Here is a 14,010-nt window from a genome sequence, read left to right as displayed (position 1 = left end):
ATGATAAAAAAAAAATAATAATTTCATAAAGATAAAATCCACAGTGAGAAAACACACCCAAATTTGTGGGATATAGTCAAAGCAGTACCTATGGGAAAAGTCACATGCATATAGCAACAAATAAGGAAAAGACAAGATTGAGAAATTTAACATGCAACTGAAAAAATCCTGTAAAGAAAATGAATTTAAAATATCCAATTCAACAACAAAATAGAAATCATGAAACCAAAGGATAAATTCATGAAATTGAAAGTATAAATAAAGCGAACTAATAAATAAAATGAGAAGCTGCCTTTATGGAAAAATGCATAAATTATTTTAATTGATTATATGCCAACAAAACTGACAATTTAAATGAAATATATGAATATTTACAAAATGCAAATTTTCCATAATAACAGAAGATAAAATAGAATTTTTAAATAATCCTCTCTTAGAATAAGAAATCAAGCCAACCATAATTTGATTAAAAAATAATAAAAGCAAATTGTCTGTACAGTTGGTGCAGCTAGGGGCTGTTGTGGATAGAGTAAATGGACCAGGAGTTAGAAAGACCTGAGTTCAAATCTTGCCTCAGACACTTACCAGTTGTGTGACTTTGAGCAAGTCACTTAACTCTTTGCCTCAACTTCCTCATCTGTAAAATGAACTGGAGAAAGAAAAGGAAAATCAAGCCTTTATCCCCCCCCCAAAGAGGATCACAAAGAATCAAACATGACTGAAATTATCATATAACAACCTGTTATTAAAAATGAAAAGTGATTCTGCAACCCATTTGGATGAAATTAAAGGAAACAGAAACTATTTTCACCAATTATTTGCAAGTAAAGCTGAAAATTTAAGTGAAATATATGAATATTTACAAAATACATATTTTCTGGAATAACAGGAGGAAATGTAATGCTTAAATAATCCTCTTTTAGAAAAAGAAATCAAATAAACTATATATGAACTCCCTGGTGGGGGGTGAGGGTGGGGGTTGTGAACAGATCCCAGATGGATTTACAAGTGAATTCTACCAAACATTTAAAGAAAAATAAAATCCCAATATTATATAAATGGTTTAAAAATAGGTAAAGAAAATGCCTTTCCAAATTCTTTCTATAACACAAATATGGTTTTGATTCTTAAACCAGGGACAGCAAAAAGAGAGAAATAAAATTGTAGACCAATTTCTTTAATGAATATTAATGCAAAAATTTAAAGAAAACATTAGGAAGGAGTTTACATATATATATATATATATATATATATATATATCACACATTATAACCTTGTCATATTCATGCCAGGTCTGCAGAGATGATTCAATATAGGAAAACTGTCAGCATAATTGACTTTAGCAGTAACAAATATCATGTGATTAAATCAACACATGCAGAAAAAAGCAAATCCATTACTATTAAAATCACAAGAACACATAGGAATAAATATTGATTTTTTAAATGATTAGCACTACCTATCTAAAACCAAGTGCAAGCATTATCTGCATTGTGGAAAAACTAGAAGCTTTCCCAATAAGATCAGAGGTGAAGCAAGGATGTATATTATCACCATTATTTTTCAATATTGTACTAAAAATGCTAGCTACAGCAATAATACGAAGAAAAGATAATGAAAGACTAATCATAGGTAACATGGAAACAAAACTATCTTTTTGCAGATATTATGAGGGTATACTTAGGTAATCATAGAGTCAACTAAATATAAGTTGAAACACATGAGCCACATGAGTAAATATACAGGTTATAACCCACAAAAATCTGTATATTTCCTACAAAATGAAGCAGAATGAGATAAAAAGAAAAATTGCACTCAACATAACTACATACAGTTAAAAACAATACTTGGGAGTCTACCTGAGAAAACACACACAGGAGCTACATGAACACAATTACAAAAAACAGAAAACAAGACATCTAAATACTGTATAAATATTAATTTCTCATGAGAAGGCCAAGCTAATATAATCACAATGACAATTGCACTTTAATTTACTTATTCAAGATGATACCATTAAACTTCAAAACAATTACTTTACAGAAGTAGAAAAAATGATAAAATTCATATGAAGGAATAAAAAGTCAAGACTATGAATGGAATTGAAGGGGAAAATGTGAAAGAAGGGGCACTATCAGTACCACACTCCAAAGAATGTTAAATAGCTATAATCCTTAAAATCAATTGGTAATGAATGAGAAATAGAATGGTTGGTTAATAAATGGAATAGAGTCAGTATAGAACATAAAGAACAAAAGGAAGAGAGTAGGCTACTATTTGATGAGCCCATAGAGTGCAGTTATTCAGGCAAAAACTCACTTTAAAAATATTGGGAAAGCTGGAAAGCAGTCTGGGAAAAACAATTCATAGTCCAGCGTCTAAGACCACCTACCACCTCAAAATAGGTTTCTGATTTGTACATAAGAAGTATTATCTTAAGCAAATTAAAGGAGTGTGGAATAAATATCCTTCCACATCTATAGATAGGGGAAGTGTTTGAGAACAAACAAGAGATAGACAATTTCATAGGAGGTAAAATAAATAAACTGATGACTTAAAATTGAAAAAAGATTCTGCATAAACAAAAGCAAGGTAGTTACAATTAGAACAACAGGGAAAAAAGAGAATTCTTTTTTGGCAGCCAATCTCACCAATAAGGATATAATTTTACAAATATGTAGAAAAGTGAGCCAGATTTATAATAATAATTTCATTCCTTAATTGATCTATGCACAAAGGGTTAAAAAACTGCCCATAATCTGTGAATAATCATGGACTGCCATGATAAGTTTGTATCCCAAAGAGATCAACAAAAAAGGGGGAAGGTTTCATATATTCAAAAATATTAATAATAATTCCTTTTTGTTGTGACGAAGAATTGGAAACTGAGGACATGCCCATCAGTGTGGGAATGACTGAATGAGTTATATAGTACATGAAATGATGTGATATTACCGTGCCATAAAAAATAAAAAATGATGGTTTCAGAAATACATAGGAAGATTTATATGAACTGATTGAAAGTAATGCGAGTAGAACTTGGATAACATGATCTACAGTATCAGAAGCTTTTAAAGATAATTAAATTTGAAAATCTTAGTATCTCTGATCCAAAGTTTATATGATGTAAAATACTATCCACCAACAGATAGGGAACTGAATGAGCTCGGGGCATAGATTGAAGCATTTTTTCTTCTTTTTAAACAACATAGCTAATATGGAAATATATTTTGAATGATTTCATATGTATAATGAATACCATATTTCTTCTCAATGGATGGGAGTGAATCTGGAAGGAGGATGATGACTTGGAACTGAAAATGATTTTCTTGAAAGAAAGTATTTAGAATTTAATTAAGTATTTGGAAAAAGACTTGGTTCGACATTCCATAGATCTAGTCCATGGAAAAGCTTATTTTGACCTTAAAAAATTCATAGGCAAGTATTACAGATAAACTCCTTTGACAGTAAGACACCATAGAATGATAACTTTAGAAGTATGGTTTGGAGTAGACTTGCATCCTGACTGGATCTCCTAGGGTGAAGGAGTCACAACATCCTCAAATGGAAAAATTAATTGATATCTTAGCTTTGGCAAGTAATCTTGTCTGTTTGCACCTTGGAGAATGTCTATCAGCTCTTACTTGGGGAGTCATGATTTCATCCATGCGGGTTTTCCCTTACCTATTCTAGACATTAACTCTGCCATTTGGAAGGAAATAGTCTCCAAAATTCATTGTAAGGAAATAAAAATGCATTAAAAGTGTGGCCAACATGTTAAGTATCTCAAGCAATGGGCTTGTACTAAAATTAGCCATCACCTTGTTTGGACTTCCATAAACTGGACTATTAGAAGAACTGTCAAGAACATAGTCATCTTCCCACCCCAATGGAGGATTATGGAATAATGTCCATGGATATCTAACAATTAGTCAAGAAACATCTAGCAAGTGCCTACTATGTTCTAGGCACTGTGCTAGGAAACAAAGGGAAAAAGAAAACTAACAATTTATTTTGGTTTCATTCAACAAATTATTAATGGGAGCTGATTTCTTGCAAATCCCTGTGCTTGAAGATCTGAAGAATCTCAAGAAAGATGACTAAGGTTTTTTCCCTGGCCTTTTTGAGGTTAGAGTTTAATGAGGAAGGTAGAGCATACCTATAAATGAATGTATGAATGAATGAATGAATTTATGAACAGATGGATAGATGGATGGATAGATTGATGATTGACTGCATGCATGGATAAATGGATGGATGGATGGATGGATGGATGGATGGATGGATGGATGGATGGATAGATGGATGGATGGATGGGTGGATGATGGGATGAATGATTGGATGGATAGATGGGTGCATAGAGGATGCATTTATTAAGCACTTACTACCTATAAAGTTTAGATTTGGAATATTGGATAGTGTACTGGACCTGTAATGAGGAATATTCATCTCCCTAAGTTCAAATCTGACCTTGACATTTACTAGCTATGTGACCCTGGGCAAATCACTTAATTCTGTTTCCCTCACTTCCCCATCTGTAAAATAATCTGTAGAATAACATGACAAATAGCTCCAGTATCTTTGTCAAAAAAAAAAAAACCCAAAAGGAGTTTGGAAGAGTTGGGCATTACTGAAAACGAATGAGCCACAACAATTATTTACAAAGAACTATGTTATTTTCTAGGAATATAAATAGAAAATAGCATTCCTTGCTCTTGAGAGATGTCTGAGAAGCTCACATTCCAAAGGGAGAGATAGCACATGGGGAAGCTTTCAGATTCAAATCAGATGAAGAAGTCCCTAGGTCCTTAGGGTATAGCAGCAAAGTAGAAGCTAATATTTCTTATGTAATGACATTTCCATTGAAAAAATCATATTACTTTCAGATGCAGCATCATTTGACAGTGTCAAGGACTTCAGTAACCAGCATTTGCTTGTTTTCCTGAATCTTAAATTGGCATTTTCTTGGCAAGGATACTGGAGTGCTTTATAATTTCCCTCGCCAGGTCATTTTACAGATGAGAAAACTGAGGCAGATAGTTTTAAATGATTTGCCCAGGGTGACACAACTAGAAAGTGTCTGAGGCCAGATTTGAATTGATGAAAGCTCATCTTCCTGATTCCAAACCCAGCACTTTGTCCACTGAGCCACCTAGCTGCCAATTATTATAGGAATGCAAGGTCATAACAAGATATTACAAGGAACTTATGGATGACCAAAAGAATTTTTTTTTAATTCCCTTATAAAGTTTTAACATTTTTATGTGGATGTGAAGCCTTACACAGCATGATGCAAAATGAGAAGAACAGAATAAGAAGCATTCGTATGTAATCATTTTCTTCAGTATTCCCAGGATTTGTCAGGACTGGTCCTCACCTCTCTATAGGAAATGCATGGCCCCACTGTAGCCTAGGAGACAGTCTTTGAAAAATGCTATCATGAAACACATTTGCAAACACATTCAACAAAATTAAACTGGCTAAAGGAAGGGCCTCACAGGGATTTGAGTCATTTTCTAAAACCTTCCTCTGGACCCATAAGTGATATTGGGCATGTCAGAATTATTAAGGTATTGATGACAGAAATTATCAACAGAGCAAAGATTCCTCTTTGGGAAGCCAGCAAGCATTTATTGAGTGATTCACTTTTGTCAGGTGTTGTGACAAATACTTGGGCTTATAAAAAAAAAGCAAGATACATTCCCTGATCTTCCAAGAGCTATCAGTCTACTGGGGAGAAAACGGGGAATAAGTGATTTCTAAGCAAGCTATCCATGATAATTCAAGATAATCTAACATCATGAAAGGCTTCTTTAAGAACTGTTGGAGTCAGAATCAAGATCAATGCATATTATGTCTCATGTTAGTGTGTGTTTTTATTTGGGGGTTTTGGTTTCATATGTGCATTGTCTTAAAACAAAAACCAGCATGGAAGTATGTTTTGCAGGATCACACATGTATAACCCAGATCAAATTGCTTTCCATCTCCAGGAGGGAATGAGGGAGATGATTTGAATCATAATTGTGGAGGATGTGTTGAAATTTGTTATTGTTTTGTTCAAGGAAGAGCAAGGATAGCAGGATCCATGGATCATAGAAGGTACAAGTCCAAAGACATAATAAGGAAAAAGATGTACAAAAATATGCATAGCTGTGTACTTTGTGGGGGCCAAAAATTGGAAAATGAGGGGATGCCCTTCCATTGGGGAATGGCTGAACAAACTGTGGTATCTGATGGGGATGGAATACTATTGTGCTGAAAGGAATGATGACCTGGAGGGATTCTGTGTGAACTGTAAAGACCTCCAGAAACTGATGCAGAGTGAGAGGAGCAGAACCAGGAGAACGTTGTACACAGAGACTGATACACTGTGGGACAATCAAACGTAATGGACTTCTCTACTAGCAGCAATTCAACAATTCAGGACAATCCAAAAGAACTTATGAGAAAGAACTGTGGGAGGAAAAACACAGAAGAAAAACCTAGGATCAATCATGTGGTTAGAAAGGGATATGATTGGGGATTTTGGCACTAAAAGATCACTCTAGAGCAAATGTGCGTAACATGGAAATAGGCTTTGAACAATGATACATGTAAAACCCAGTGGAAGTGCTTGTCAGCTTCAGGAGGGTGGAGAGAAGGGGTTGATCATAAATCATGTAACAATGGAAAAATATCTTAAAATAAATAATTAAAAAAAAAAGAAGTAAGGTACAAGAAGACTGGAAAGGTAGGAAGAGGGCAGGACATGTAAGATGCTCAAAGCCAAACAAAAAGAGTGGGGACTTCATGAGAGTATAAAATTACTTATAGGCAGCTAGGTGGTGCAGTGGATAGAGCAGCAGATCGGGTGGTAGGAAGACTAAAGCTCAAATCCAGTCTCAGACACTTACTAGCTATGTGTCCCTGGATAGGTCAGTTAAGCTCTGCTTGCCTCAGTTTCTTAAATTATAAAATGGAGAAAATAAGAGTAAATACCTTATAGGGCTATTGTGAAATAAGGTTTGTAAAGCTCTTAGATCAGTGACTGTACAAAGTAAAGGTTTAAAAGATACTCACTCCTTTTCTTCATAAGTACATATGCCCCTACAGGGCTTGACTGTATGAATGCTAAACCCATACATTTCCATTGAGACCTGGGACATTGCTTCTACTAATAGCAATATCAATTGGCATAGACATTTACCTTTGATATTGCTGGATTCTGGAAATTACCAGGGCTGGACTTTGCTGTTGGGTATCTCTCCAATACATCGCGCTTCTCTAAGTAATAATGCCATAGCCATTGGAATTCATTAAAACGCTTGGGTCCGTAAAGCCGGTCATTTCCATGATTTCATTTGGGCTGCCCAGTAAACCTCCGAGAGGAGGGATATGATTTGTCCTCTTTTATAGATGAAACAAGTGGGCTTCAGAGCTAAAGTGGCTTGTCTGGCCAAATGGCTGCCCAGTTTCAGGGTAAGATTTCTCCCCAGGTCTGCCTGAGTCCGAGCACAGCACTGTCTCCATTACGTTACGCATCCAACAGGAACGGCCACGGACTTGGGTAGAGGGCTGACGATCGAGGCTCCAAAGGAAGATGGCGTTGCTTTCCACTCTCCTCTACCCTTACAGATAAGTACATATATGCAGCTGCGCGTCGTTTCAGAGCCGCTCGATCAGGGGCTTTGAGGCTGGAGTCGGTCTGTGGATGGATGTCAGAAGTGAGTTGTATATGCATTTATGGCCATTTAATTTGTTTCTTTTTAAATTCAATGTAATTTATCAGATACATTTAAAAGCACTGCGCTGAGAATGGACTCGGGTATCCCTGGCTGGCCCAAGGGGTCTACGATAGGGTAAAAGCCTTGGCATTCGAGGCCAAGATCCAGCTTCCCATGGTCCCCTGCCTCTTCTTCGCTTGGAATTCCCTGGCAAAGCAGGAGGGGAGGAACGGTAGGGGTTAAGATGTGGGGCTGCTGGCGCTGTTCACTAATCCTTGAGATGCTCAGCCCATCTACTCCAGAACAGTGACGCACATGAAATTAGCCAGCAAGCAGAAGCCAAGTTAATTAGGGTGCCGCTCTCTCCACACTGACTTCCTTTCTTTGCCCACTGCAGTTAGGAAAGTGCCCATTAAGAACAGAAAACCTCAAGGCGAAGAATTACCCAAAAGGAGTCCAGGCAGGCAGGGAGCGATGGGAAGGAGAAAAGCAGGGACATTTTTCACATTGCATTGTCACAGAATGTTCCAGCTTAGACTTTACATACCATCTGGTCTTTGAGGCTCAAAGGGATGAAGTCACTTCAATCCATCAATGAGTAAACACTTATTAAGCACCTACTGGGCGCAAGGCACTGCGCTGAGCTAGCAAAGCAGCAATGACAGCACTCCTGCTCGGGGCTCCAGACCCATAATCTTGGCCCCTCGCACTATCCCAGGCTTCTTCCCAATCATAACAATGAGGGATGGAGTTGGATCTTACTATTTTCTTCCAGAGACATAATTTTAGGGCAGTTGATCCCATGGGATGGAGACCATGCAGTGCTTTAAGCTGCAACTACCTGCTCTTATATGTTTCCTGGCATATTTACATCATGCACCAAGTCAGAGGGCAACCAGGTTGTCATGCTGCCTCCCTGGTTTCTCAGGGCAAAGGACAGATGGGAGAAGAGCTAAGGGAAAAAAAAGACAGATAGACAGAATGAGAGAGAGACAGAGACACACAGAGAGAGACAGAGACAGAGAGAGGGAGCCAGAGAGAGAAGCAGAGAGAGAGACAGACAGAGACAAAGACAGAGACAGACAGTCAGATAGACAGAGATAAACAGCTAGGGCGAGAGAAAGAATCAGAGATCTAGGCAAATAAAAAGACAATGAGGCAGAGAGACAGAGAGATCAAGTCAGAGACAGAAAGAGACAGAGACAGAGAGACAGTCAGAAATAGAGATGGAATATGAAAAAGAGAACCCTTAAGGAAAGTTGAGTACTCACATGTCTAGGGATATCACTGAAACTCACTGGAAAAAGGGGGAACAATTTGAATACTTCCATTTCATTTGATAAATCCTGGAAATTGAATAAATTAGGGTACAAAAGGAATATAATGATTGCCGATTGAAGGAGAATAAACAAAGCTAATGGTGAAATATTACCTGCACCCAGGTCATTAGCCAGAGCCTGGCAGTAGTCCACTGGCAGAAACACAAAGGTCTGGAAATCTTGCTGCACAAAACCATGGTGATCAAGAATTTTACAGAGACCTGCATAATGTTTGCTGTGTTTGAGTTTCGTCAAATAACACATCTCCCTTCCCAAATTCTAAATAGGTCTCTTCCTGAGTCAGTGAAAAGGCTGGAAAATAATGAGAAGTTGTGTTGATATGGCGCCTTGATGTTTTCAGAGCACTTTGTAGTATTAGTTCCTTGATCCGCACGATAACTCTAGGAAATGGAGGCTATTATTATTTTCATTTTACAGATGGGGACATTTAGGGTTAACCAGTCAAGAAAATAGCTGCGACAAGATATGAACTCTGGTTTTCTTGACTCCAAATCTAGAGCTTTAGCCGCTCAATCACCTATCTGCCTCCTATGTGTCTTCTCCCATTTATTATACATTTTTCATTGGTAAAATTGAAGCAGATCTTCAGGAAAAAAGAAAGAAAGAAAAGGATGTGAAGGGCCATAGGAAACCTTACATTGTAGGAAGAGAAAGGAAGGATGAAGAATAACAGAGCAAAAACAGAAAGAAGTACCACTGGCCATTGGGAATCAAGTGATAGGTGTGAGGAATGTCCTAGAAAAGGGGAAGCTGGACCATGTAGGGAAGAAGTAGCTTTTGTTCCCCAAGGAATGATGATGTTCATCTATGAATGCCATCGAGTCAGTGATCACCTAGGTATAAAGGCTAGAAGAAAAGAGGAGACATTTGAAGGCTGAGGAAATCTAGAGGATGAAGACAACATTAAGCATCTAGATTCCAAAAAACCACTGGACAAAAATGGAGGGCATAAGAGAGGGAGGGGAAGTCAATAGGGGGTGTGAAAGTCATCTTGCGGTCAGTGAAGTGATTCGATGGTCAATAGGAGAAGCAGTGGGATGTGTCAAGAGAAGTTAACATTGTCCCCCACCCTCCAAGAACCTAATGGCCCCACTTCAGAGGATGTCTGAAAGGCTGAAACCAGCTGCAGATGCCACATTTTAGGAAGCCCACATTTCTAAGGTTCAGAGACAGAAAAATGAGACGACTAGAAAGGGTTCCAGCCTATCTCTGATGGAAGAGATTGAGTTGATTGGACTGAAGAGAAGATCTGGAGGTTAAGGAGTCACCATACAGGAATCCCCTTCTTGAATTTAAGCAGCTGCCACATGAAGCGTTCTGCCTCACCCCAGAAGATCTGGAAACAATGGGTAGAATTTGCAAAAAAGCAGATTCCTACTTCGGATCATCGGAAAACAAGTGTTTATTTGGGAGGGGTCGCGGAGTTAAACCAGGTAATTTTATAGATGAGGCAAATGAGGCAGAAGGACATGGAAGGAAATTCTTCCTAAGCAACACAACGATTCAGTGGTAGGATGGATTGTCTGGAGAGGAAGTGCGTTCTCCCCTGATGGAAGTCTTCAGGGCAAAGAGAGCAGATCACTTGTTGGGTGTTTTCTGGCATCTCGTCTCAGTGTACTGAGATCCTTCGAGCCTCAACTTGTAATGATTTGAAGAATTCTCAGTTCAAAGATTCTTCCATTCCGAGTTCTGCCTCTGTCTTCCCTGGTCCTTTTCAGCCCAAAGTTAAACTGACATTCAATCTTTTCATTTCCTTTTTACTGACACAGAAAAAGAAAAGGTGAATTCTGCTGGGTGAGAGGGAGACAAGGAAACGACCATTTAGGGAAGAGATACGTGAAAGAGGGTCCTTCTGGGGGCAGCCAGGTGGCACAAGTGGATAAACTGCCCCATCTGGAGTCAAGCAGCTCTTGTCCCCGAGTTCAAGTCTGCCTCCAGACACTGACTAGCTCTATAACCCGGGCGAATGGCCGAACCCTGTTTGCTTTGGTTTCCTTTGGTTTCCTCGTCTGTAAAATGAGCTGGAGACGGAAATGGCAAACCGCTCCAGTGTGTTTGCCAAGAAATCCCTAAATGTCATCACAGAGAGTCAGATGTGCCTGGAAAACAACTGAAGAAAATGGTTTCTATGGCATTTCTGATTCTCGTGACTTAAAAACAATTTCTTCTCGCCATAGTGCATTCGGTCCAGTGATGGTGAAAGGCCGCTCCCACTTCTGAAAAGGGGGCTCCAAAATGTGACCCTGACCGACAATGAGACCCTTGGACCCGCTCCATTCTTTGGTTTTTATTTTAATGTTTTCTCAGTAACAACTCTAAGGCAGAGGGGCACAGACTAGGAAAATGGGGTAAGTGACTCGCCCAAGATCACACAGCAAGGAAGTGTCTGAGGCCACACCGGAACCGAAATCCTCTCTACTGCAGGCCTGGCCCTCTCTGTCGTGGGCTGCTCTCTGCCTCTTGCTCTCATCTCTTGATGAAAAAGGGCCACCACTCTGCACTGCAGCACATGCTTCCTGCTCCTCTAAAAACGCATTTACAGCTTGTTAGGCAACTAACAAACCATTTAAAAAGCATTGAGCTCCTGTTGACACAACGTCCCCTATCGCTCTCAGATGGCCTCCGAGTATTGGCTAAAGAAGAAGCGAGCATCAGGAGGAGCCTCAGTCAATATTTGCAGGACCCGCTCTAATGGCGCGGACAGAAACCGCCATTAAATGATGATTTTCTGTTTGGAATCTTTCCGATCCGGGAGGAAAGCCGAGATGAAAACAAGAGTGACCCTCCCCGGTGAGGTTTCTATGGGGAGGCTGAACAGGGCGACCCCATTAACTTGGCAGCTGTTCTGTGGCCGTGTGGCCAGAGACGCATAAAGAAAATAGCCCATTCAATGGGAAACTGCCATGGCGGGCAGCGGCCCGATTTTCCGAGACATCCCAAGCAATGCGGGAAGTTCTGGCCTTTGTTTTGATCCTCTGAAGGCAAAAAGACTTCCGGCCACACTTCCGGGAAAGGGAAACTGGGAAAAGGAGCTCGATGGTCCAATCGGAGCGCGATGCTGCCTTTTCTTCACCTTCAACAGGCCCAGAACTTCCAGGCTCCCTCATTCAGCCCCGCAGAGAGAGCGAGACTCCAGCTGTCCTCCGAGGAGGGGAGGAAGCAAAAACCGAGCACCCAAAGGTGCTTCTGGCAAGTTGAGAAAGAGCTGCTGCAGAGCTAGGAGGACGGTGTCCAGGCAAAGGAGTGGTCACAGGAGAGATCCCGAGGGGAGAGGGAGAGCCGCAGTTATGGACAGAGAGCTGTCAGGCACATAGCGAGGTGCTGGGCAGAGTCTAGCACAAAGCAGGGGCTTGGGAGAGGCCAGTCACACATGCTTCACCCAAATGCCTAGACGGGCACAGCAAGGTAGACACACAGAAACCCATGGTGACATGGGGATGGCGGGCACCTGCTTCACTGTGTTCGACAAGCAGCTCGCCCAAGCTCTGCCCAGATCTCCCAAGCTAGGAAGGAATCCCAGGCGGAGCCCACAAATGGTCCCTACCTGGCCGCGTCCCACATTTAGCCAATGGAAGTTCTGAGAGAGTCATCACTAGATCAGCCACACGGGGGCGCTTCTACCAATCACAAAAACTCATCGATTGTCTACAAAGTTGTAGGGGAGGATGTGATCTGGGCTGGTGTATACAGAGTATGCAGAAACATATAGATGTAGATGTAGATTTAAAAAGTGGATGAACTCTATTCTCTGTCTCTGTTCTTCTCTTTCCCTGCCTGCTGCATTCTCTTTTCTCTCCTTCTCCCTTTCTCCCTCCCTCCCTCCCTTCCTCCCTCTCTCCCTCTCTCTCTCTCTCTCTGTCTCTCTCTCTGTCTCTCTGTCTCTCCCTCTCTCTCTCTCTCTTTCTCTCTCTCTGTCTCTCTGTCTCTATCTCTCTCTCTCTGTCTCTCTCTCTCTCTCTCTCTCTCTCTCTCTCTCTCTCTGTCTCTGACTCTCTCTCTGTCTCTCTTTCTCTCTCTGTCTCTGTCTGTCTGTCTCTGTCTCTGTCTCTTTCTCACTCCCTCTCCCTCTCTCTCTCCTCTCTCCCTCTCCTCTTTCTTCTCTCTGTCTGTCTCTCTGTCTCTATCTCTCTCTCTCTCTGTCTCTCTCTCTCTCTCTCTCTCTCTCTCTCTCTCTCTCTCTCTCTCTCTCTGTCTCTGACTCTCTCTCTGTCTCTCTTTCTCTCTCTGTCTCTGTCTGTCTGTCTCTGTCTCTGTCTCTTTCTCACTCCCTCTCCCTCTCTCTCTCCTCTCTCCCTCTCCTCTTTCTTCTCTCTGTCTGTCTCTCTGTCTCTGTCTCTGTCTCTCCCTCTGTCTCTCTGTCTCTCTGTCTCTCTCTCTCTCTCTCTGTCTGTTTGTCTGTCTCTCTCTCTCTTCCCGCCTCTCTCCCTCTCTCTCTTTCTCCCTTTCCTTCTCCTCTTTTTCTCCATCTCTCTCTCCTTCTCCTTCTCTCTCTCTCTCTCTCTCTCTCTCTCTCTCTCTCTCTCTCTCTCTCTCTCTCTCTCTCTCTCTCTCTCTCTCTCTCTCTCTCTCTCTGCCTCTCTCTGAGCTTGAGCATAGAGTCACAGAGCTAGTGGGTATTGGGTGAGACTCAAACACAGGTCCAGCTGTACCCCCTGAGCCTGAACAGCTTTTCAGACACAAGAGCAAGTTTTTTGTGTGTTCAGGAAACACGCAGATACTGCCATGTGTACGGTGTCCTTATATGAATGTCTGTGTCACCTATATGAATGTGTGATCACATGACTTGGGTGCTCCTAAATTTTCCTCCTTGGCAAAGCCGACTCGGCTTTGCATGTTAATGGAATCAGATGTCGGCCTTCCCTGGCTGGGAGGAATTCAGAAAGCATCCACTTGGGAGATTGATGAAATCATTTTCTCGAACTTTTTCAATTTGCAGTTCGGGAGCAGAGAAATTCTCCCGCACTCT

General features: G+C 40.7%; 1 long non-coding RNA gene across 1 annotated transcript; it reads right to left on the bottom strand.

Annotated features, from left to right (window-relative positions):
• Positions 1-1,293: 1,293 nt before the first annotated feature.
• On the bottom strand, positions 1,294-12,572 carry LOC130454690 (uncharacterized). Its single transcript, XR_008912546.1, has 3 exons — positions 8,976-12,572; positions 8,546-8,656; positions 1,294-7,685 (listed from the first exon to the last, which is right to left on the bottom strand). It is a non-coding gene; the product is annotated as an uncharacterized LOC130454690 (long non-coding RNA).
• Between the last annotated feature and the right edge of the window lie 1,438 nt (positions 12,573-14,010).

This window comes from Monodelphis domestica, chromosome 5 (assembly GCF_027887165.1).
Source record: "Monodelphis domestica isolate mMonDom1 chromosome 5, mMonDom1.pri, whole genome shotgun sequence".
Taxonomy (NCBI): domain Eukaryota; kingdom Metazoa; phylum Chordata; class Mammalia; order Didelphimorphia; family Didelphidae; genus Monodelphis; species Monodelphis domestica.
Note: the sequence above shows the minus strand (reverse complement) of the source record. Positions and strands in the feature narration are given on the sequence as shown.